Below are 22,405 nucleotides of genomic sequence, written 5' to 3'. Positions count from 1 at the left end.
TAAAAACCAGTGTCTGAGTCACAGAAGGATGAGGAGCCAATTATTTGTAAGCAGCAGTGACTGTGTCACAGGAGGAGGAGGAGCCAATTATCTGTATGCAAGGAGGAGGACTCAATTATCTAAATGTGGCAGTGTCTGTGTGTAACAGGAGAAGGAGCCAGTTATCTGTAAGTGCCAGTGTCTGGGTGTGACAACAAGAGCGGTCAGTTATCTGTAAGTGCCAGTGTCTGTGTGTGACAGGAGAAGGAGCCAGTTATCTGTAAGTGCCAGTGTCTGGGTGTGACAGGAGAAGGAGCCAGTTATCTGTAAGTGCCAGTGTCTGGGTGTGACAGGAAGAGCGGTCAGTTATCTGTAAGTGCCAGTGTCTGTGTGTGACAGGAAGAGCGGTCAGTTATCTGTAAGTGCCAGTGTCTGGGTGTGACAGGAAGAGCGGTCAGTTATCTGTAAGTGCCAGTGTCTGTGTGTGACAGGAAGAGCGGTCAGTTATCTGTAAGTGCCAGTGTCTGGGTGTGACAACAAGAGCGGTCAGTTATCTGTAAGTGCCAGTGTCTGTGTGTGACAGGAGAAGGAGCCAGTTATCTGTAAGTGCCAGTGTCTGGGTGTGACAGGAGAAGGAGCCAGTTATCTGTAAGTGCCGGTGTCTGGGTGTGACAACAAGAGCGGTCAGTTATCTGTAAGTGCCAGTGTCTGTGTGTGACAGGAGAAGGAGCCAGTTACCTGTAAGTGCCAGTGTCTGGGTGTGACAGGAGAAGGAGCCAGTTACCTGTAAGTGCCAGTGTCTGTGTGTGACAGGAAGAGCGGTCAGTTATCTGTAAGTGCCAGTGTCTGTGTGTAACAGGAGAAGGAGCCAGTTATCTGTAAGTGCCAGTGTCTGGGTGTAACAGGAGAAGGAGCCAGTTACCTGTAAGTGCCAGTGTCTGGGTGTGACAGGAGAAGGAGCCAGTTACCTGTAAGTGCCAGTGTCTGGGTGTGACAACAAGAGCGGTCAGTTATCTGTAAGTGCCAGTGTCTGTGTGTAACAGGAGAAGGAGCCAGTTACCTGTAAGTGCCAGTGTCTGGGTGTGACAACAAGAGCGGTCAGTTATCTGTAAGTGCCATGTCTGTGTGTGACAGGAAGAGCGGTCAGTTATCTGTAAGTGCCAGTGTCTGGGTGAGACAGGAGAAGGAGCCAGTTATCTGTAAGTGCCAGTGTCTGTGTGTGACAGGAAGAGCGGTCAGTTATCTGTAAGTGCCAGTAGTGTCTGTGTGTGACAGGAAGAACGGTCAGTTATCTGTAAGTGCCAGTAGTGTCTGTGTGTGACAGGAAGAGCGGTCAGTTATCTGTAAGTGCCAGTAGTGTCTGTGTGTGACAGGAAGAGCGGTCAGTTATCTGTAAGTGCCAGTGTCTGGGTGTGACAGGAAGAGCGGTCAGTTATCTGTAAGTGCCAGTGTCTGGGTGTGACAGGAGAAGGAGCCAGTTATCTGTAAGTGCCAGTGTCTGGGTGTGACAGGAAGAGCGGTCAGTTATCTGTAAGTGCCAGTGTCTGTGTGTGACAGGTAGAGCGGTCAGTTATCTGTAAGTGCCAGTGTCTGTGTGTGACAGGTAGAGCGGTCAGTTATCTGTAAGTGCCAGTGTCTGTGTGTGACAGGAAGAGCGGTCAGTTATCTGTAAGTGCCAGTGTCTGGGTGTGACAGGAGAAGGAGCCAGTTATCTGTAAGTGCCAGTGTCTGGGTGTGACAGGAAGAGCGGTCAGTTATCTGTAAGTACCAGTGTCTGTGTGTGACAGGTAGAGCGGTCAGTTATCTGTAAGTGCCAGTGTCTGTGTGTGACAGGAAGAGCGGTCAGTTATCTGTAAGTGCCAGTGTCTGTGTGTGACAAGAAGAGCGGTCAGTTATCTGTAAGTGCCAGTGTCTGGGTGTGACAACAAGAGCGGTCAGTTATCTGTAAGTGCCAGTGTCTGTGTGTGACAGGAGAAGGAGCCAGTTATCTGTAAGTGCCAGTGTCTGGGTGTGACAGGAGAAGGAGCCAGTTATCTGTAAGTGCCGGTGTCTGGGTGTGACAACAAGAGCGGTCAGTTATCTGTAAGTGCCAGTGTCTGTGTGTGACAGGAGAAGGAGCCAGTTACCTGTAAGTGCCAGTGTCTGGGTGTGACAGGAGAAGGAGCCAGTTACCTGTAAGTGCCAGTGTCTGTGTGTGACAGGAAGAGCGGTCAGTTATCTATAAGTGCCAGTGTCTGTGTGTAACAGGAGAAGGAGCCAGTTATCTGTAAGTGCCAGTGTCTGTGTGTAACAGGAGAAGGAGCCAGTTACCTGTAAGTGCCAGTGTCTGGGTGTGACAGGAGAAGGAGCCAGTTACCTGTAAGTGCCAGTGTCTGGGTGTGACAACAAGAGCGGTCAGTTATCTGTAAGTGCCAGTGTCTGTGTGTAACAGGAGAAGGAGCCAGTTACCTGTAAGTGCCAGTGTCTGGGTGTGACAACAAGAGCGGTCAGTTATGTGTAAGTGCCAGTGTCTGTGTGTGACAGGAAGAGCGGTCAGTTATCTGTAAGTGCCAGTGTCTGGGTGAGACAGGAGAAGGAGCCAGTTATCTGTAAGTGCCAGTGTCTGTGTGTGACAGGAAGAGCGGTCAGTTATCTGTAAGTGCCAGTGTCTGTGTGTGACAGGAAGAGCGGTCAGTTATCTGTAAGTGCCAGTAGTGTCTGTGTGTGACAGGAAGAGCGGTCAGTTATCTGTAAGTGCCAGTGTCTGGGTGTGACAGGAAGAGCGGTCAGTTATCTGTAAGTGCCAGTGTCTGGGTGTGACAGGAGAAGGAGCCAGTTATCTGTAAGTGCCAGTGTCTGGGTGTGACAGGAAGAGCGGTCAGTTATCTGTAAGTGCCAGTGTCTGTGTGTGACAGGTAGAGCGGTCAGTTATCTGTAAGTGCCAGTGTCTGTGTGTGACAGGAAGAGCGGTCAGTTATCTGTAAGTGCCAGTGTCTGGGTGTGACAGGAGAAGGAGCCAGTTATCTGTAAGTGCCAGTGTCTGGGTGTGACAGGAAGAGCGGTCAGTTATCTGTAAGTGCCAGTGTCTGTGTGTGACAGGTAGAGCGGTCAGTTATCTGTAAGTGCCAGTGTCTGTGTGACAGGAGAAGGAGCCAGTTATCTGTAAGTGCCAGTGTCTGTGTGTGACAGGTAGAGCGGTCAGTTATCTGTAAGTGCCAGTGTCTGTGTGTGACAGGTAGAGCGGTCAGTTATCTGTAAGTGCCAGTGTCTGTGTGTGACAGGTAGAGCGGTCAGTTATCTGTAAGTGCCAGTGTCTGTGTGTGACAGGTAGAGCGGTCAGTTATCTGTAAGTGCCAGTGTCTGTGTGTGACAGGAAGAGCGGTCAGTTATCTGTAAGTGCCAGTGTCTGTGTGACAGAGGGAGTGTTAAGTATACCTGTAAGGATCCTTCGCAAAATATCTACTTTTGTTTCTATTATATTTTGTTTTACCATTCTGAACTTAAACAAAAACTGAATCATTTATTTCTAATATCTCCTAGCTCAGATATTAGAAATAAAGGCAGGAAACTGATAAGGAAGGGTAGAATGGGGCAGTAAGATGAATCCAAGTTTAATTGCTCCGTATATAACAAAATATATTTGCAGTAACTCAATTGGAGTGGCTTGGAAACAGCTAGAGGAAAACAGAGGCAGACTCTGGTTGTTCCTTAAGTGTAGTTTATTTTCAGTGGAAAGCAAACTCAAAACAGCTAGTGCAGTATATCTTAATCTTCTGGGTTCAAAGCAATTAATGCAGCTCATCTTAACTTCAGGTATTACTCAGTCTATTAAACATAACCGGTCCTGGTGTACTGTGGGTCTCTGTCTGCTTCTAGACCCTGAGGTCTTATACTTTGGTGAAGGGCTCTTCCATTTACCCAGGATTCCATGTGGGTCTGAAACTTTAGGAGGACCAGGCGAGAGTGCTGTACCTTTTCCCTTAAGGTGGTCTGAGGGAGTATTCTGTATATTCCCTCAAATTCCCTCCCCCTCGCGGGGGATAAGCGACTGCTTGTTCAAGGGATGCATCTCTTGATGTAAAATATGCATTGGCATTCATCCTTCATGCCCTATGTTGGATTTTATAGTTGAAAGGCTGTAGACCAAGGAACCATCTCATCACCCTTGCATTGGACTCCATGTTCTCATTCATCAATAGTAGAGGTTGGTGGTCTGTTATGAATGTAAACTGCCATCCCAGCAGGTAATAGCAGAAAGCTTCTAATGCCCATTTGACTGCCAAGGCCTCTTTTTCCACTGTTGAGTAGCGCCTTTCTTGTGGCATCAACTTCCAGCTAATGAATGTCCTGGATTTTCTTGAACATCCCACTCTTGGACTAAGATGGCTCCCAAGCCAATGTCGTGAGGCATCAGTCTGCACCGTGACGGGTTCAGTAATGTCCAGGCTTATTAGGATCACTTCAGAACATAGTGCCTCCTTCTGGGCCCTGAAGGCCTTCTCTGCTTCCTCTGACCATGGACCATCTCTGATGCTTTCTTTACCAACTGCCTTCTGGGAGGCTCCATCTTCTCTCAGCAGTTGGGGATAAACCTTCTGCAGTATCCTGTAAGGCCTTGGAACACGCTTACTTTCACGTTTGTTTGTGGGACTGGCATCCGTGTCTTTGCCTCAATCTTCCCGGTCTGATGATGGACCTTGCCCCTCCCCAGGGTGAAACCAAGACACTGGACTTCTGCTTAGCAAGCATTTCTTGGGGTTAGCTGTTAGGCCTGCTTGCCTCAGGCTGGTTAGCATGGCTTGGAGTTGCCTTAGATATGTCTTTCATTCTGCTTTTCAGTTGTCAGGAATAATTTGGAATCGTTTAGCTCAGGTGATTCTTTACTTACAGGCACATGGATTACTTTTCTTAATTTTGGAACCTCACTGTCAGGATGCCCTAACTCTAATGCATCATCAGCATCCTTTGAAGATACCTCCCTCCGAACCATGCGCTGCTGAGCAACTGTCGGCTTTCCCCTTTGTTCTAGTTTAAAAGCTGCTCTATCTCCTTTTTAAAGGTTAGCGCCAGCAGTCTGGTTTCATCCTGGTTAGGGTGGAGCCCATCCCTTCGGAAGAGACTCCCCCTTCCCCAAAAGGTTCCCCAGTTCCTAACAAAACTGAATCCCTCTTCCTTGCACCAACATCTCATCCAAGCATTGAGACTCCGGAGCTCTGTCTGCCTCTGGGGACCTGCGCGTGGAACAGGGAGCATTTCAGAGAATGCCACCCTGGAGGTTCTGGATTTAAGCTTTCTACCTAAGAGCCTAAATTTGGCTTCCAGAACCTCCCTCCCACATTTTCCTATGTCGTTGGTGCCCACATGTAGCAAGACAGCTGGCTCCTCCCCAGCACTGTCTAAAATCCTATCTAGGTGATGCGTGAGGTCTGCCACCTTCACACCAGGTAGGCAAGTTACCAGGTGATCCTCATGCCCATCAGCCACCCAGCTATCTATATTCCTAATAATCGAATCACCAAGTATGACGGCTGACGTAACCCTTCCCTCCTGGGCAGTAGGCCTTGGGGAGATATCCTCAGTGCAAAAGGACAATGCATCACCTGGAGAGCAGGTCCTTGCTACAGGATCCTTTCCTGCTACACCAGGTTGATGCTCTCCCATTATGAGACCTTCTTCCTCCAAGGCAGCACCAGGGCTGCCAGTCTGAAGTTAGGATTTGGCTACTATGTCCCTGAAGGTCTCATCAATGTATCTCTCTCTCTACCTCAGCTCCTCCAGGTCTTCCACTGTAGGCACCAGAGATTAGACTCATTGTCCGAGAGCCAGGAGCTCTTTGCACTGGGTGCACACATACAACCTTTCACTGGCATGTAAAAAAATCATACAAGTAACAAGATGCAGAAGACTAGAAGGCCTCCTCTTGCTGCTGGACTGCTGCCTTCATATTCATTTTGTTCAGTTCCTAGTTAAGTTTAAGTTGCTATGGGAGTAGGGATGCGTACAATTTGCGTCCTTTAAATTTATTAGTGTTTTCACTATTTATCTGGTAGTGACCTACAAGGGGATGATTAAACTCTTGATAAGGCCTGGGGCAATCTTGTGTTTAAGTTAAAAGGCTGATTAATATATATATATATATTTTTTTTTATTTATGTGAAAGTGTCTCCTGAGCTAGGGGTAGGTGGGAGGGAAGGAAATCAAAACACCCAAACTCCTGGCTTCTGCCTGCCTTCTGACTCGCTATTTAATTCAGACACACAAACACACTAAAGAATGTGCCCTACTAGTTTACTTCTCCCCAAAACTGTTTATATTCTAAACTTTCCCAAAGAAGTACGTACCAATTTTCTTCAGCCACCAGCAAAGTGATCCTCTCCTCTCAGCGTTCCCACAAGATCTAATATGATGCTACCAAGCAGTCACAAGAAATGTACTTAATTTGTTCTACTTGCAGAAAACACCGAATGAGCTAATTCACGTGCTCTCGTTCCTTTTTTCTGGTACCAACCAGTATTTTTTTCTCTTATTCTGAAAATTAATTACCTGAAATATCTACTACGGTATTACTAATTAATCTCCTTCTGAAACTTTACTTGATTCCACAGTAATTAAATTTATCTAAATTACCTCCTTGTGATAGATACTCTGCCAACCAATTATTTCAATTACCCCAATATTGTCTGGGTAAATGTAACATCAAGACGTTTATTTATTTATTTAAGAACTTTTCTATCCCGGTATTCGTGGGTACATCATATCGGTTTACAAATAACTTAACGTATTACAGAGAACAAGGGTGGGGGAAACAAGGGAACGATAGGGGAACCAAAGAAGAAGGGGAGTGAGGGAGGGTAAAATAGAATAATAGGAGTAACTATTATGAACGAGGAAACTAGAGGAAGGTAACACTGGAAAAAGAGTACTAAATACACAGGGGAAGAGGATTCAGATAAAAAGTGGCGTAACTAATAAATAACAGCTAGATGGTACAGGGGTAACAAGGCATAGAGATGCTAGAGACATAAAGATCACGGATGGAATAAACGACTGCTTCATGGAGCAATTGGTTCAGGAACCAACAAGAGAGGGAGCTATTTTAGATTTAATTCTTAGTGGAACGCAGGATTTGGTGAGAGAGGTAACAGTGGTGGGGCCACTTGGCAACAGTGATCATAACATGATCAAATTTAAACTAATAACTGGGACAATAAGTAAATCTGCAGCTCTAACACTAAACTTTCAAAAGGGAAACTTTGATAAAATGAGGAAAATAGTTAGAAAAAAACTGAAAGGTGCAGCTGCAAAGGTTAAAGGTGTTCAACAGGCTTGGACATTGTTTAAAAATACAATCCTAGAGGCGCAGTCCATATGTATTCCACGCATTAAGAAAGGTGGAAGGAAGGCAAAACGATTACCGTCATGGTTAAAAGGTGAGGTGAAAGAGGCTATTTTAGCCAAAACAAATCCTTCAAAAATTGGAAGAAGGATCCATCTGAAGAAAATAGGATAAAACATAAGCATTGTCAAGGTAAGTGTAAAACATTGATAAGACAGGCGAAGAGAGAATTTGAAATGAAGTTAGCCATAGAGGCAAAAACTCATAATAAAAACGTTTTTAAATATATCCAAAGCAAGAAACCTGTGAGGGAGTCGGTTGGACCATTAGATGACCGAGGGGTTAAAGGGGCTTTTAGGGAAGATAAGGCCATCGCAGAAAGACTAAATAAATTCTTTGCTTTGGTGTTTACAAAGAGGATGTTGGGGAGATGTTGTGGATTGCAAACTGGTTAAAAGACAGGAAAGTGTAGGATCAAATGGTCTCTTTACAAAGTGGAAAAAGTTAAACAGTGGAGTGCCTCAGGGGTCTGTACTAGGACTGGTGCTTTTTAATATATTTATAAATGATCTGGAAAGGGGAATGATGAGTGAGATGCTTAAATTTGCAGATGATACAATTATGCAGAGAAGTTAAAGCTCAAGCGGATTGTGATAAATTGCAGGAGGACCTTGTGAGACTGGAAGATTGGGCTTCCAAATGGCAGATGAAATTTAAAGTGGACAAGTGCAAAGTGATGTATATAGGGAAATGTAACCCTTGGTGTGGTTACACGATGTTCGATTCCACGTTAGGAGTTACCACCCAGGAAAGAGATCTAGGTGTCATAGTGGATAACACATTGAAATCGTTGGCTCAGTGTGCTGTGGCGGTTAAAAATGCGAACAGAATGTTAGGAATTATTAGGGGAATGCAAATAAAATAGTGGATGTCATAATGCCTTGTTATCACTCCATGGTGAGAGTGCACCTTGAATACTGTTTGCAGTTATGGTCACCGCATCTCAAAAAAGATATAGTTGCGATGGAGAAGGTACAGAGAAGGGCGACCAAAATGATAAAGGGGATGGAACAGCTCCCCTATGAGGAAAGGCTGAAGAGGTTAGGGCTGTTCAGCTTGGAGAAGAGACGGCTGAGGGGAGAGATGATAGAAGTCTACAAAACCATGAAAGGACTTGAACGGGTAAAAGTGAATTGGTTATTTACTCTTTCAGATAATACAAGGTCTAGGGGGCACTCCATGAAGTTAGCAAGTAGCTCTTTTAGAATGAATCAGAGAAAATTATTTTTCACTCAATGCATAATTAAGCTCTGGAATTCATTGCCTGAGGATGTGGTTATGGCAGATAGTGTAGCTGGGTTTAAAAAAAGGTTTGGATAAGTTCCTAGAGCAGAAGTACATAAACTGCTAATAATCAATAAGGAATAGTAGCTTGGGATCTATTAATTTAATGTTTGGGCACTTGCCAGGTACTTGTGACTTGGTTGACCATAGGATACCGGGCTTTATGGACCTTTGGTCTGATCAAGAATGGCATATCTTATGTCCTTGTGTTCTCGGAACTGTGGGGATTCAGGCAGGGTCTGGGCCTCCGCTACTGTCAGGGCCTTTTCCACTGTAAGGCTTGGGTGTGGGCAAACCCACTGGCTGCGTGGTGGTTACGAGGCTGTCTAGGAACTGTTCCAGTAGGACCACTTTGCCTATCTCCACCTGGTTTTCCCTTCCAGGTGCAGCCACTTTCAGGCGACATCTTTAAGCCTGTGGAAGAGATTATGAGGGTTTTCCCCAGCCTGCAGATCTCCACGCTGCAGTCACGGTCAGTACGCTTCTGGGGTGAGACCCGCTTTCTCTAGAATGGCTACCTTGATTTCCTCGAAGGTGGCCTTCTCTTCCCTGCTGGCTGTTTAGAAGGCACCTTGACTGCTCCCAGTGAGTAGGTTCCCCAGTTAGGTAGCCCACCTCTGTCTTCAGGCCAGCCTGCCCATCAGGCAGGGCACTCAAAACTTCTCAGAAATCCATCAGGGTCATTTCTGGGGGAGGAGGGGTCATCTTAAGCAGTGTCAGTGGCGCAGCAGATGGACTGCATAGGGCGATTTGCACAGCTTGGGGCTTTCTGCGTTGGCCCCATTTGCTGCTGCCTCGCCTGCTCTAGCAAGGCCTGCTGCTGAGCGATTTGTGTTTGCAGGACAATTCTGTAACTTTCGCTTCACTTAGCGAGGGTCTGGATTACTCGCTCCATCTTCCTTGCTTAGAGTGCTGCCTCCACGCTACATACCTTTCCTGGGGAAAAAAAACCAAACAGAGCCTGCTGACACGGTGGGCACTTACTCACTGCTTGACCCCTGACTGAACAGGCGGGGCTAAGCCCCTTGACCTATCGTGCAAAGGCTGGGTGAGTAGAACTGGGAGGCCCCAGGGGGAAAAAAAACCATCTGCAGTGGGTTTTTTTCTTATGTGCTTCCTACATAAGCAAGGCATTGCCACTGCTGTGACCATGTATGGTAACCCGAGCGGCAGCAGCTTGGAAATAGCCAGAGGGAAAAAAAAAGAGGCAGACTACGGCTATTCTTTAAGTGAAGTTTATTTACAGTGGAAAGCAAACTCAAAACTGGTGCAGTAGACCTTAACACTAGGACTCAAAACAATTAATGCAGCTCACCTTAAGTTCAGGTATTACTCAGACCATTAGACATACCAGGTCCTGGCGTAGAGTGGGCCTTTCCCTGCTTCCTGGGGCCTGAGATTTTAGACTCTGGTGAAGGGCTCCTCCCTTGGGTCTGAACCCTAAGGAGGATCGGGCGAGACTGCTGTGCCCGGTCCCTTAAGGAGGTCTGAAGGAGTTTTCTGTGTACTCCCTCACAATCTTACAGCAGGGTATGATTTGCCGGCATGAAGGAGAAGACTGTACAGGGCTTCAGCACGGCACTAGAAGGTGTCCAAGCAAGTAACCGCAGAATTAAAACTCAGAAAAGTACTAAGGACATTTTGTTCGACAGACCAGGATTACAATTAAGGGCTCGCATGGACTGCCTTGCCATTCAATCAGATTTGAAATGAACTTTAATTGGTATTACAACTTGCTGACATTGCAGAGGTCCCTGTAATTGTCATAAGGCTCATGAGATATCTGGAGGGCAAATAATTCAGACGTCTATGAACTGGATAACCAATGAAAGAGGCCTAGTACCAGACATCAGTCACTTGTAATCATAAGAACATAAGAAATTGCCATGCTGGGTCAGACCAAGGGTCCTTCAAGCCCAGTATCCTGTTTCCAACAGAGGCGAAAACCAGGCCACAAGAACCTGGCAATTACCCAAACACTAAGAAGATCCCATGCTACTGATGCAATTAATAGCAGTGGCTATTCCCTAAGTAAACATGATTAATAGCCGTTAATGGACTTCTCCTCCAAGAACTTATCCAAACCTTTTTTGAACCCAGCTACACTAACTGCACTAACCACATCCTCTGGCACAAATTCCAGAGCTTTAATGTGAGTTGAGTAAAAAAGAATTTTCTCCAATTAGTCTTAAATGTGCTACTTGCTAACTTCATGGAATGCCCCCTAGTCCTTCTATTATTCGAAAGTGAAAATAACCGAGTCACATCTACTCGTTCAAGACCTCTCATGATCTTAAAGACCTCTATCATATCCCCCCTCAGCCGTCTCTTCTCCAAGCTGAAAAGTCCTAACCTCTTCAGCCTTTCCTCATAGGGGAGCTGTTCCATTCCCTTTACCATTTTGGTAGCCCTTCTCTGTACCTTCTCCATCGCAATTATATCTTTTTTGAGATGTGGCGACCAGAATTGTACACAGTATTCAAGGTGCGGTCTCACCATGGAGCGATATAGAGGCATTATGACATTTTCCATTTTATTAACCATTCCCTTCCTAATAATTCCCAACATTCTGTTTGCTTTTTTGACTGCTGCAGCATACTGAGCCGATGATTTTAAAGTATTATCCACTATGATGCCTAGATCTTTTTCCTGGGTGGTAGCTCCTAACACAGCAAGGGTTATTTTTCCCTATATGCAACACCTTGCACTTGTCAACATTAAATTTCATCTGCCATTTGGATGCCCAATCTTCCAGTCTTGCAAGGTCCTCCTGTAATGTATCACAATCCGCTTGTGATTTAACTACTCTGAATAATTTTGTATCATCCGCAAATTTGATAACCTCACTCATTGTATTCCTTTCCAGATCATTTATATTTATATTGAAAAGCACCGGTCCAAGTAGGCACTCCACAGTTTAACCTTTTCCACTGAGAAAATTGTCCATTTAATCTTACTCTCTGTTTCCTGTCTTTTAACCAGTTTGTATTCCACGAAAGGACATCGCCTCCTATCCCATGACTTTTTAGTTTTCGTAGAAGCCTCTCACGAGGGACTTTGTCAAACGCCTTCTGAAAATCCAAAATCACTACATCTACCGCTTCACCTTTATCCATATGTTTATTAACCCCTTCAAAAAAATGAAGCAGATTTGTTAGGCAAGACTTCCCTTGGGTAAATCCATGTTGACTGTGTCCCATTAAATCATGTCTTTCTATATGCTCTACGATTTTGATCTTGAGAATAGTTTCCACTATTTTTCCCGGCACTGAAGTCAGGCTCACTGGTCTATAGTTACCCGGATCACCCCTGGAGCGTTTTTTAAATATTGGAGTTACATTGGTCACCCTCCAATCTTCAGGTACAATGGATGATTTTAATGATAGATTACAAATTTTAACTAATAGATCAGAAATTTTATTTTTTAGTTCCTTCAGTACCCTAGGATGCATACCATCCGGTCCAGGTGATTTGCTACTCTTTAGTTTGTCAATCTGGCCTACTACATCTTCCAGATTCACAGTGATTTCGTTCAGTTCGTCTGACTCATCACCCCTGAAAACCATCTCCAGAACTGGTATCTCCCCAACATCCTCATTAGTAAACACGGAGGCAAAGAATTCATTTATTCTTTCTGCAATGACCTTATCTTCCCTAAGAGCCCCTTTAACCCCTCTGTCATCTATTGGTCCAACCGACTCCCTCACATGTTTCTTGCTTCGGATATATTTTTAAAAGTTTTTATTATGGGTTTTTGCCTCTGTGGCCAACTTCAATTCAAAATCTCTCCACCTGTCTTATCAATGTTTTACACTTGACAATGCTTATGTCTCTTCAGATGTTTCTTCAGATGTTTCTTCAGATGGATCCTTCTTCCAATTTTTGAAGGATGATTTTTTGGCTAAAATAGCCTCTTTCACCTCACCTTTTAACCATGATGGTAATCGTTTTGCCTTCCTTCCACCTTTCTTAATGCGCGGAATACATATGGACTGCGCCTCTAGGATTGTATTTTTAAACAATGTCCAAGCCTGTTGAACACTTTTAACCTTTGCAGCTGCACCTTTCAGTTTTTTTCTAACTATTTTCCTCAATTTATCAAAGTTTCCCTTTTGAAAGTTTAGTGTTAGAGCTGCAGATTTACTTATTGTCCCCCTTCCAGTTATTAGTTTAAATTTGATCATGTTATGATCACTGTTGCCAAGTGGCCCCACCACCGTTACCTCTCTCACCAAATCCTGTGTTCCACTAAGAATTAAATCTAAAATAGCTCCCTCTCTTGTTGGTTCCTGAACCATTTGCTTCATGAAGCAATCATTTATTACATCCAGGAACTTTATGTCTGTAGCAAGTCCAAAAGCAAAGCAAGAAGCCCAGAGTGCAGAAAGTCAGCAGAAGCGGGAGGAAACAGCTGACCAGTGGCGGTCGGGTGTGATCCTGGTCGCTGCCGCTGGCATACTCCTCCCGCCAGTAACACAGAACTGGGCATTAACCAGGAGAAAGAACTCCGTCAGGGAGAGCCGGATTGTTGCTGCTGAATGATCCTGCCTGGTGGATGCTGGGCTTGATGGACCCTTGGTCTTGATGGACCCTGGGCTTGATGGACCCTTGATGGACCCTTGGTCTGACCCAGTATGGCATGTTCTTATGTTCTTATGCCCGGTCATTTCGCTGCTGTGGCTCAGTGTTTAAAAACAGAGACGGCTGCCCTCAAAGAGCCCTGAAGGGAGATCCAATGAAGCAGGTACCACTAGGCCAGCCCCGCTGATGTCGTGAACGATGGACCACCAATTTTATTAAAAGTCAAAGAAATTAAGTAAAATTTAAGGAAACCAAAAGGTGGCCAAGTAGGAGGCTGACACCCCCTCCCCCACTCAGAAGGCAATTTTAAAAACCGAAATTTATCCCAGTGGGAGCCCTGCATATTTTAGGGATATAATCCTAATAAAACAATGTTCACCAGTAGGGGCTCTAAAAGCCCTGACACAGCTGTCAGAAAAATTATCAAAGTAAACTGTTTTTGAAAGAAAAATAGTGAGGGCCCTGCAAAGACTTTTGAACCTTTTAAAGTTTAAGAATGGAATAAAGAAAAATAGAAGAAGGAAATATTTTTACCAGTAAAGAAAATGCCTCTGAAGTTCTTCACAAGTTAAAAATGTCTGTCCGTCCGTCCGTCCCTCAAAAACGAGGACAAGCCTAGCGACCGGGAGAAATCCGCAGCCTTGTGCCAGGAGGACAGAGTGATGGCTTTTGCAAGCGAGCGGTGAGAGGAGACCAGCGAGGGAGTGCAAATCTGAGTCCAAGCACAAAGACGATTAAGATTATTCAATATTACTAGGAAAAGGAAGCTTTCCCAAACTCCTGCTTAAGGCAACCCTGACACGTATTAAAAGGAATAACTACTCAGCCTGATGGCATCACCGAGCAAGGATCCAGAGGAGCTAGGAAACCTCAACTGATGTGCCCCGGAGAGGAAGCTCTGGGTGTGTGTGGGGGGCTGCTCTCTGAAGCCCAAAATAATTTGCTCAGAAAATTATAGAAGTTGGCAAGAACAACAGTGAACACTCTGGTATGAGTGGGAGTGCAAAATATATAATTATTAAGTAGTGTTTGCGCTCGGGGGTGGATCCTTGTCCTGAGGCAGCGGAGGAAGGCTCTATGGTAGGAACCAGGAAGCAACTGCCCCCAGGGGGGCGGAGCACTGGAGGAGACAGAGGCTGTGAAGAGCTTCACCACTGGAAGCCCGAGGTCCCCCCCGGGATGAGCCCGTAGGGACCCGGGTCGCTTGGCCTTAGGTGGGCCTCGCAGGGTCTCCTCAGAGAGTGAGTGTCCGGCGTGCCCATGGAAATAGGGGGAGCGTGATCGGGTTCAAAGGTGGCTGCTGGTTGGATGATGACAAGGCGAGGTGATGACAAGGCGAGGAACAGAGCCAAAATCTGGAGACGAGGTCAGGCAGGCAAAGGGTCAATGTCCAGAGGTCAGTCCAAGGAATGGTCAGAAAAGCAGAGGTCAAGTACCAGAGGTCAGACGAGGTCAAAGGCAGGTTGAAGTCTTGAGGCAAGTGGCAGGTCAGGAACAAGCTGAGGTCAGTACTACCTGGGTAGACAGACAGACGAACACAGGAACAAGCAGGACGCAGGAACTAGGATGCAAGGAAGAGTCAGGAACAGAACTGGAACAGAAGGATCCTGGAACAAGACTAGGAACAAGCAGGAACAAGTACGAGCGCAAAGGCAATCTCAGAACAAACCGACCCGATTGCCAAGGCAAGGAAGCAGAGACAGGGACTTCCTTGTATCAGGGGATCAATCAGGGCGCGCCGCGGAGCTAGGACCCGCCCTCGGCCTACATGAGACCGGGCAGACCGCGCGCGCGTATGGGTGTGGCCAACATGGCCGAGGACGCCGAACCTCGGCGTGAGGCCTGGCGCGCAGTGGAAGGCCCGGCGACCGCCACCGCTGGACGCTGGGGCCTGGCAGAACTGGCAACTACCGCGAGGGAGGTCGTCCCGGGACCCGCTGCGGCACCATGAAGGTGAGCAGGCCTGCGTGCGGGGCACGTAACAAGAAGTATTAAAAAAAAAAAGGTCTACGATAACGGTAAGGTTTAGTATTAGTTAATATTAATATTAATGATAGCCGTCCCATGGTATAATACTGACAGCTTTGATCAAGTAACAGCCGCCTTTGACACTGTGGACCAGCAAATGAACAAAATTGGTATTGAAGGCAATGTTCTTAAATGGTTCTCTACCTTTTTATCCACTAGAACATCCCGAGTGAAATTAGGCAATAACATTTCTGTAGAGAGGCGCGGCCGCGCGCCCAGAGGCAGGAAGCAGGAGCTTGTGCAGGACCGCGGACAGCGGCCTGCATGGAAGGTCGGCCTCAGAGGCAGCAGGGCATGGCCTGGAGACAGGCCCCGATGACGGCAGCGGCCCCAGCCGCCAATCGCTTGCGGTGACCTCTGGACTCTTCTCCCGGGGGATGCTGGGAGCAGTATGCAGATGAGCCTTCCGGTCCTCCTCTACTGCAAACGGTGCGGGGCCTCTGGATACACAATGCTTTGTATTGTACTCTGTAGAGTATTGGAAGCCAGTGAAGTTCTTTTAAAACAGGTGTGATATGATCATATTTTTTAGTCCCGGTCAAAACTGCTCTGGCAGCTGCGTTTTGCAGTAATTGAAGAGGTCTAATGGATGACAGAGGCAAACCCAATAAAAGCGCATTGCAATAATCCAGTTTTAAAAAATTAGAGATCGCAATACAGTTCTAAAATCACTGAAAGGTAAAAGTGGTTTTAATGTCTTTAAAATATGTAATTTATTAAAACCACTTCCATCTGTGTTAAAAATACATTTTTTCATGTTGAGTTCGCTATCAATTATGACACCTAAATCTCTGGCAATGGTCACGTACAATAACATTTCGATCTTCGACAGTATATGTCTTTAAAGTGCTCATTATTTGATTTGTCGCTTAATAAGATGATCTCTGTTTTGGCCTCATTTAAAATCACTTTTAAATGACTCAACAGTTGTTGAATGGCAGAAAAATGCACATTTAACAATTTCAAAGCATTTTCTATAGACTGTGTTACTGGAACCACAAATTGTACATCGTCGGCATCATACGTAACACGTTAAACCCAGACCTGAAAGAACCCAGACTGACCGTCTCAGACCCTAACTACATCAGCTATGAGAATGAATTAAGAAAAGATGCTCTAGGTAAGAAAGAGAACTGGAAAAGAGGGAAATAACATTAAAAAGTAAATGGTAACGCCCCTATTGTTCGTGTTTAGAAGTTAGGGAGTGTACAATTATCAGTTATTTTAATAATTATCTCAGTATCAGCAAACCACAGAGACTACCGACGCTGTGGAAACACGCAAACGTAGTCTGCGGAAGATTAAGGAGTTAAGGTGCTAAGGAGGTAGCCTCTCTTATTGATCTGTTAAAGTGACAGCTACTACGAGGGTAAAGACATCAGCGAACCCCAATAACAGCAGGCACATCAAGAAGATAAAGGGGCAGATTTTAAAACATCTACAAAATCCAGAGTCAACGCGTGCAGGGGATTGCACAATTGTGCAACCTGCACGCGAAGAGCAGCCTGCCTCCGTTCCCTGGGACATACGCGCGTCCCGGGGCTTGCACACACCGCCGAGCCTATGCAAGATAGGCTCGACGCGCGCAGGGGGAGGCAGGGGGAGGTTTTCGGGGGTTGCGCGTGTATCTTATGCGTGCAACCCTTTGAAAATCTACCCCAAAGTGTGCGCACAACCGAGATAACATACAGGCCCGTTTAACAGAGACAACAAAATATACAAATGAATAGAAAAAAACACTGAAAGAAAGACTAAAACAAAAAAAAGAAAAAAAGACATACAAAAGAAAAACATAATAAAAAAGATAAATACCCAGGAACATCCTTAAAAATAAATAGGTATTCATCAGTGACACTGTCATTGGTAACCTAAAAAGACAAAAAAAAAGCACAAAGAATTAATTTTTAGGATTAAATACCAGAATTAAGACAACAAACTTTGCAGTTTCAAAGGCAAACGTTTACCTGACCAAGTTGAATGATGGAATTCCGAGTAATTCTTGGAACAGTTAAATGACCCTCTCGGGCTCCCTTAGGCACCCTGCCCCTTTCCCTTCCCGAAATAATTGCACGTTACACATTCATCTTGGTATTAATTGGCCGCAGCTTTTACTAACATAACAGTTAATATGAAATCAACATCACAACAGTTCACCCACCCGGGCCGACCCGACAGTCTCAGCGCTACTGGAACCACGCCCCCCCCTTTTGTAGCCCACCACGATTCCAGCAAGGCGACATCATTCCGACACTCCCCCCCCCGCCGCGTTCACCTCCGGGCGGGTCCCCACTCTTTTTACAACCTGCCTTTTGTCAGCCCCGCGGCTGACCTAGGTCCAATAATTCTCTGTTGGCCCAGATTCCCGCCACCAGCGCCAGGTAGCGTTTACACTTGCCTGGTGCTCCTGGGAGAGGCGCAAGAGGCCGGCCCTAAATACCCGGGCCGGCGTCATCAGGGCCGGCCGCGGCCGTCCCCGATGACGCCGGCCCGCAGGAACGCCCCGCCCCCCCCCCCGTGGGTGGCGACATCGTCGATGTCATCGGGATGCGCCGGTGCGCCCCAACGACGTCGGCCCACGCTGTCCTTGGAGCGCAGGAACGCCCGCCCCCCCCCCCCCGTGGGTGGCGACATCGTCGATGTCATCGGGATGCGCCGGCGCGCCCCAACGACGTCGGCCCACGCTGTCCTTGGAGCGCAGGAACGCCCGCCCCCCCCCCCCCCGGTGGGTGGCGACATCGTCGATGTCATCGGGATGCGCCGGCGCGCCCCAACGACGTCGGCCCACGCTGTCCTTGGAGCGCAGGAGCGCCCCGAGGCCATCGGCCAGCGCCGTTGTGCTGGGGGAATCCCGCCCGTCTCCGGCCCTCGGCCCCAGGTAAGCCGTGGACCTTTTGCACGCGCCGCGGTACCACCCATTCTCTGTATCTGTGCAGATATACTGCATATCTTAGATTTCAAAAGACACAAGTAAAAAAGGAAAAGTTATAGAGTTTTATTTGTAAGTATGAACTTGCAACAACGTAATAAATTATCATTTGCTTGAATACTTATAGTCATTGAGAATAAATTATTGAAGGTTGCTTGGCAATTTATTTTAACGTTTCCTGTTTACCCCTGCTTACTCTCTCAGTCACCGAGAGACACATACTGAGAAGGTTACAGGCCTATAACGTCAGTTGGGAAGAGGAGTTTTCATGTATACTCCCCTACACTATAACATCAGGGTTCCTCTTTTATTTCTCTCGGCCACAGGACACACGAATGAGTGAGGAACTCCTGTGAGGGGGCTGTACACCAGCCTGTACCCCCCCACCACACTCAACAGAAATAAATAATCCCTAGCATCTAATGTCCCACCACCCCTCTTCCATTCAATATAGAACCTGGTGGAATTTGGGAGCACTTGGACCCCTGCTCTCACCTCTGAACCCTCTGTGTAAAAAGAGGAGGAGCCAATTGGCTGTAAGTGCCAGTGTCTGTGTGTGACAGGAGGAGGAGCCAACTATCTGTAAGTGCCAGTGTCTGTGTGACAGGAGGAGGAGCCAATTATCTGTAAGTGCCAGTGTCTGACAGGAGGAGGAGCCAATTATCTGTAAGTGCCAGTGTCTGTGTGACAGGAGGAGGAGCCAATTAATTGTAAATGCCAGTGTCTATGTGTGACAGGGGAAGGAACCAATCATCTGTAAGTGTCAGAGACTGTGTGACAGAAGGAGGAGCCAATTATCTGTAAATGTCAGTGTCTGTGTGTGACAGGAGGAGGAGCAAATTATCTGTAAATGCCAGTGTCTATGTGTGACAGGAGGAGGAGCGAATTATCTGTAAGTGTCAGTGTCTGTGTGTGACAGGAGGAGGAGCCAATTATCTGTAAATGCCAGTGTCTATGTGTGACAGGAGGAGGAGCCAATTATCTGTAAGTGTCAGTGTCTGTGTGTGACAGGAGGAGGAGCCAATTATCTGTAAATGCCAGTGTCTATGTGTGACAGGAGGAGGAGCCAATTATCTGTAAATGCCAGTGTCTATGTGTGACAGGGGAAGGAACCAATCATCTGTAAGTGTCAGTGTCTGTGTGACAGGAGGAGGAGCCAATTAACTGTAAGTGCCAGTGTCTGTGTGACAGGAGGAGGAGCCAATTAACTGTAAATGCCAGTGTCTATGTGTGACAGGGGAAGGAACCAATCATCTGTAAGTGTCAGTGTCTGTGTGACAGGAGGAGGAGCCAATTATCTGTAAGTGCCAGTGTCTGTGTGACAAGAGGAGGAGCCAATTAACTGTAAATGCCAGTGTCTATGTGTGACAGGGGAAGGAACCAATCATCTGTAAGTGTCAGTGTCTGTGTGACAGGAGGAGGAGCCAATTATCTGTAAGTGCCAGTGTCTGTGTGACAGGAGGAGGAGCCAATTATCTGTAAGTGTCAGTGTCTGTGTGTGACAGGAGGAGGAGCCAATTATCTGTAAATGCCAGTGTCTATGTGTGACAGGAGGAGGAGCCAATTATCTGTGTCAGTGTCTGTGTGTGACAGGAGGAGGAGCCAATTATCTGTAAATGCCAGTGTCTATGTGTGACAGGAGGAGGAGCCAATTATCTGTAAGTGTCAGTGTCTGTGTATGACAATGAGCAGGGGCAATGGTGTTAATTATTAATGTAGGAGAACTATATTAAAACTGAATATGTTAATAATTATATAAATATAAATGGGGGGGTGTGTTTGATGGCATTTTCATTAAATAATTTGTAATGTATAATTTTCTTGCAGGAGTATCATCCATTCAGAACAAGTAGAAAAGCACCATCCTTGCATTAGCTGGCTCTACAGATTTCAAACATGTTGACAAAGCAAAGAGTGAGAGGAAATCATAGAAGAAGGCTTAATATACATTTCTAAAATCATAAGAACCATTTGGGAACTGCTCATTAAATAGTATTGGAAGTCCCACCGGGATCATAGATAGGCATCCGAAGAAGAACCCCAGCCCTGATAAGAAGACTTCCCAGGTGGCGTCAGGTACGAGGAGCACACGCAGAACACAGGACGGTCACAACGTTCCGGGCACTTCATCCTCTGTCATGCAAATCTCTCTTGCCAAAGTGCAGGAACGCTTAGACAAGAGAGAGCACAGGATCAAAGCATGGCACCCTCATTTCAAAGGAGACGACAGTGTACCTTGAATTGGTCGGGTTCCCGGTACCTAGATATTCCTTTAATTCGTCTGAGTACTGAGAGAGAGAGAGTGCTGTACTGTTCACTCAAGGGCAGTATTAATGTCTTTGCAGCTTTGGTTTTCCGAGAATTGGTCCCAGAATCCACCTACCTGATGTGGAGAGGTAACACCACTTGGAAAGGCATGAGGGATAAGAGAGAATTGCCCCGTAACCTTAAGGAGGAGATAATGAGTGTCGTCGGGAGATATTTCATTGTTACAGAAAAGGATAGGAAATCAATCCAGTCCCACATAAATGAGAAACTGAGCAGAGGGCGGATCAGGTATCCTCATGAGAATTAAAATGCCGCGCACGTTCCCTCCTCACCTTATCATTTCTAAAGTGCCACTAGAAACACAGAGTGTTGTACAGAACAGATAAGAGAGTCCCTGCTCCCTGAAGCTTACAGTCCAGTCACAATAAACATACATGACATACAAGATTCAGTAAGAATTGTATTAATGCTAACTTTCAAACCATTTATCAGGCTAAATTCACGAGTAAATTGCAGAAACCGCAAAACCTTTAAATCTTCATGCTCTGACCACCTCCAGTGGGATGAAACTAATCTGGCTATATTGAAGCTGCTCCAGGTGCTTTCTGGTGTCCATGGCATTCTGTTAAAAGTACTTACTACCCTTAAGCAGGTACACGGGGGGTAGGCTGCATGGAGTGGTGCTTGCTGGGCAGACTGCATGCATCATTTCATCTTTTTCTGCCAACAGTACTATGTTAATATGCGTGTTTGATATCCAGAGTCAGCTAGACAATTTATCAGGCTACGTCTAGTCATACCAGAGAGCAGTCCTAAAGTTTGCTGGGTAAGTTAATCTGGCTATATTGAGCAGTGCTCCAAATCAGTGCTGCTCTACTGGATGTCTGTGACACTACCTGGCTAATTTTAGCTGGATTGCTTTCTGCACCGCACGCTGCTGAACATTGCACTCTGGGTGTCCTCCAGCGGCTACCGGGGCAGTGGATGTTCCTGCTTGCCAAGAAAGCTGAGGATGGTTCTAGATGGCAGTGACTAAGACATGCCTAATGGTGATCTGGTTATCAGTTTCTAAGTGAGCAGTTGGTACAGTTTTGGGGTTACACAGTATCGGCTTTTACGTGTCCTTTGCGCGTGCCGAAAAAGACGCATATCCATTTGCACCCGCCGCATGTATATGGTATGTTAATGATCGGATTAGCTATTCCCCCCGATACAGTAACGCGCGCCAAAATTATCGTGTCTTTAACCAGCTTATTTACCACGTCTTTAACCTCTATATTTACTGCCTACCCTGATCCTGGCGTTAGTGTGCTGTTCAGTCAGCTTCGGACCAGACAGCGTCATGGACAACATGTATATATTGACGTTGGCGATCTTTTTCATTCGGTTGAGAAGCAGAATAAAAATGCTCGGCAAGCGAATTCTAGCGAGCCGATCACAGACGTCCGGAAAGGCAGCGGGGCCTCCAATCATGGATGCCTGGAAAGAGACAGGAACGTCCATGAACGGAAGCCCCGACCTTGGACATCCGGGCGGGCGCTCAAGGCAGCAGCCATGGATGTTGGAAGGCAGCGGGTCTCCGATCATGGACGTCCGGATGCTCAGGGCAGCGACCCCGGTGTCTATGCGGGGATTGTAGAAAAGAACCATCCACTTACCTGCTGAAATGACATTTGAAATGACATTTGAAATGTCATTTCAGTGCACCCTGGATACTGTATAGGCGCTGTATACCGCTCTATACAGTAAAATGGATTGCGAATGCCTACCGCTTCATAGGCGCGCTTTTGGCACTCCTTTGGCGCCGCTTGGATTTGCATCTAATTTGAATACTGAATCGAGTGGATTGCGAACCAAAATGTGCGCGCGTCAAATGCGCAGGCGCCTGGCACTGCCGCACTTTGTTTTACGTGTCGGTACTGTATCGGCCCGAGTGTTTCCTTGTTAAATATGTCTTCCTAGGA

At 46.4% G+C, this 22,405-nt stretch overlaps 1 long non-coding RNA gene across 1 annotated transcript; it reads left to right on the top strand.

The window, feature by feature from the left end:
- Positions 1 to 86: 86 nt before the first annotated feature.
- On the top strand, positions 87 to 20,886 carry LOC115081969. Its single transcript, XR_003854049.1, has 2 exons — positions 87 to 167; positions 20,001 to 20,886. It is a non-coding gene; the product is annotated as an uncharacterized LOC115081969 (long non-coding RNA).
- The last annotated feature ends 1,519 nt before the right edge of the window (positions 20,887 to 22,405 follow it).

Source organism: Rhinatrema bivittatum, unplaced genomic scaffold, assembly GCF_901001135.1.
Source record: "Rhinatrema bivittatum unplaced genomic scaffold, aRhiBiv1.1, whole genome shotgun sequence".
Lineage (NCBI taxonomy): Eukaryota > Metazoa > Chordata > Amphibia > Gymnophiona > Rhinatrematidae > Rhinatrema > Rhinatrema bivittatum.
Note: the sequence above shows the minus strand (reverse complement) of the source record. Positions and strands in the feature narration are given on the sequence as shown.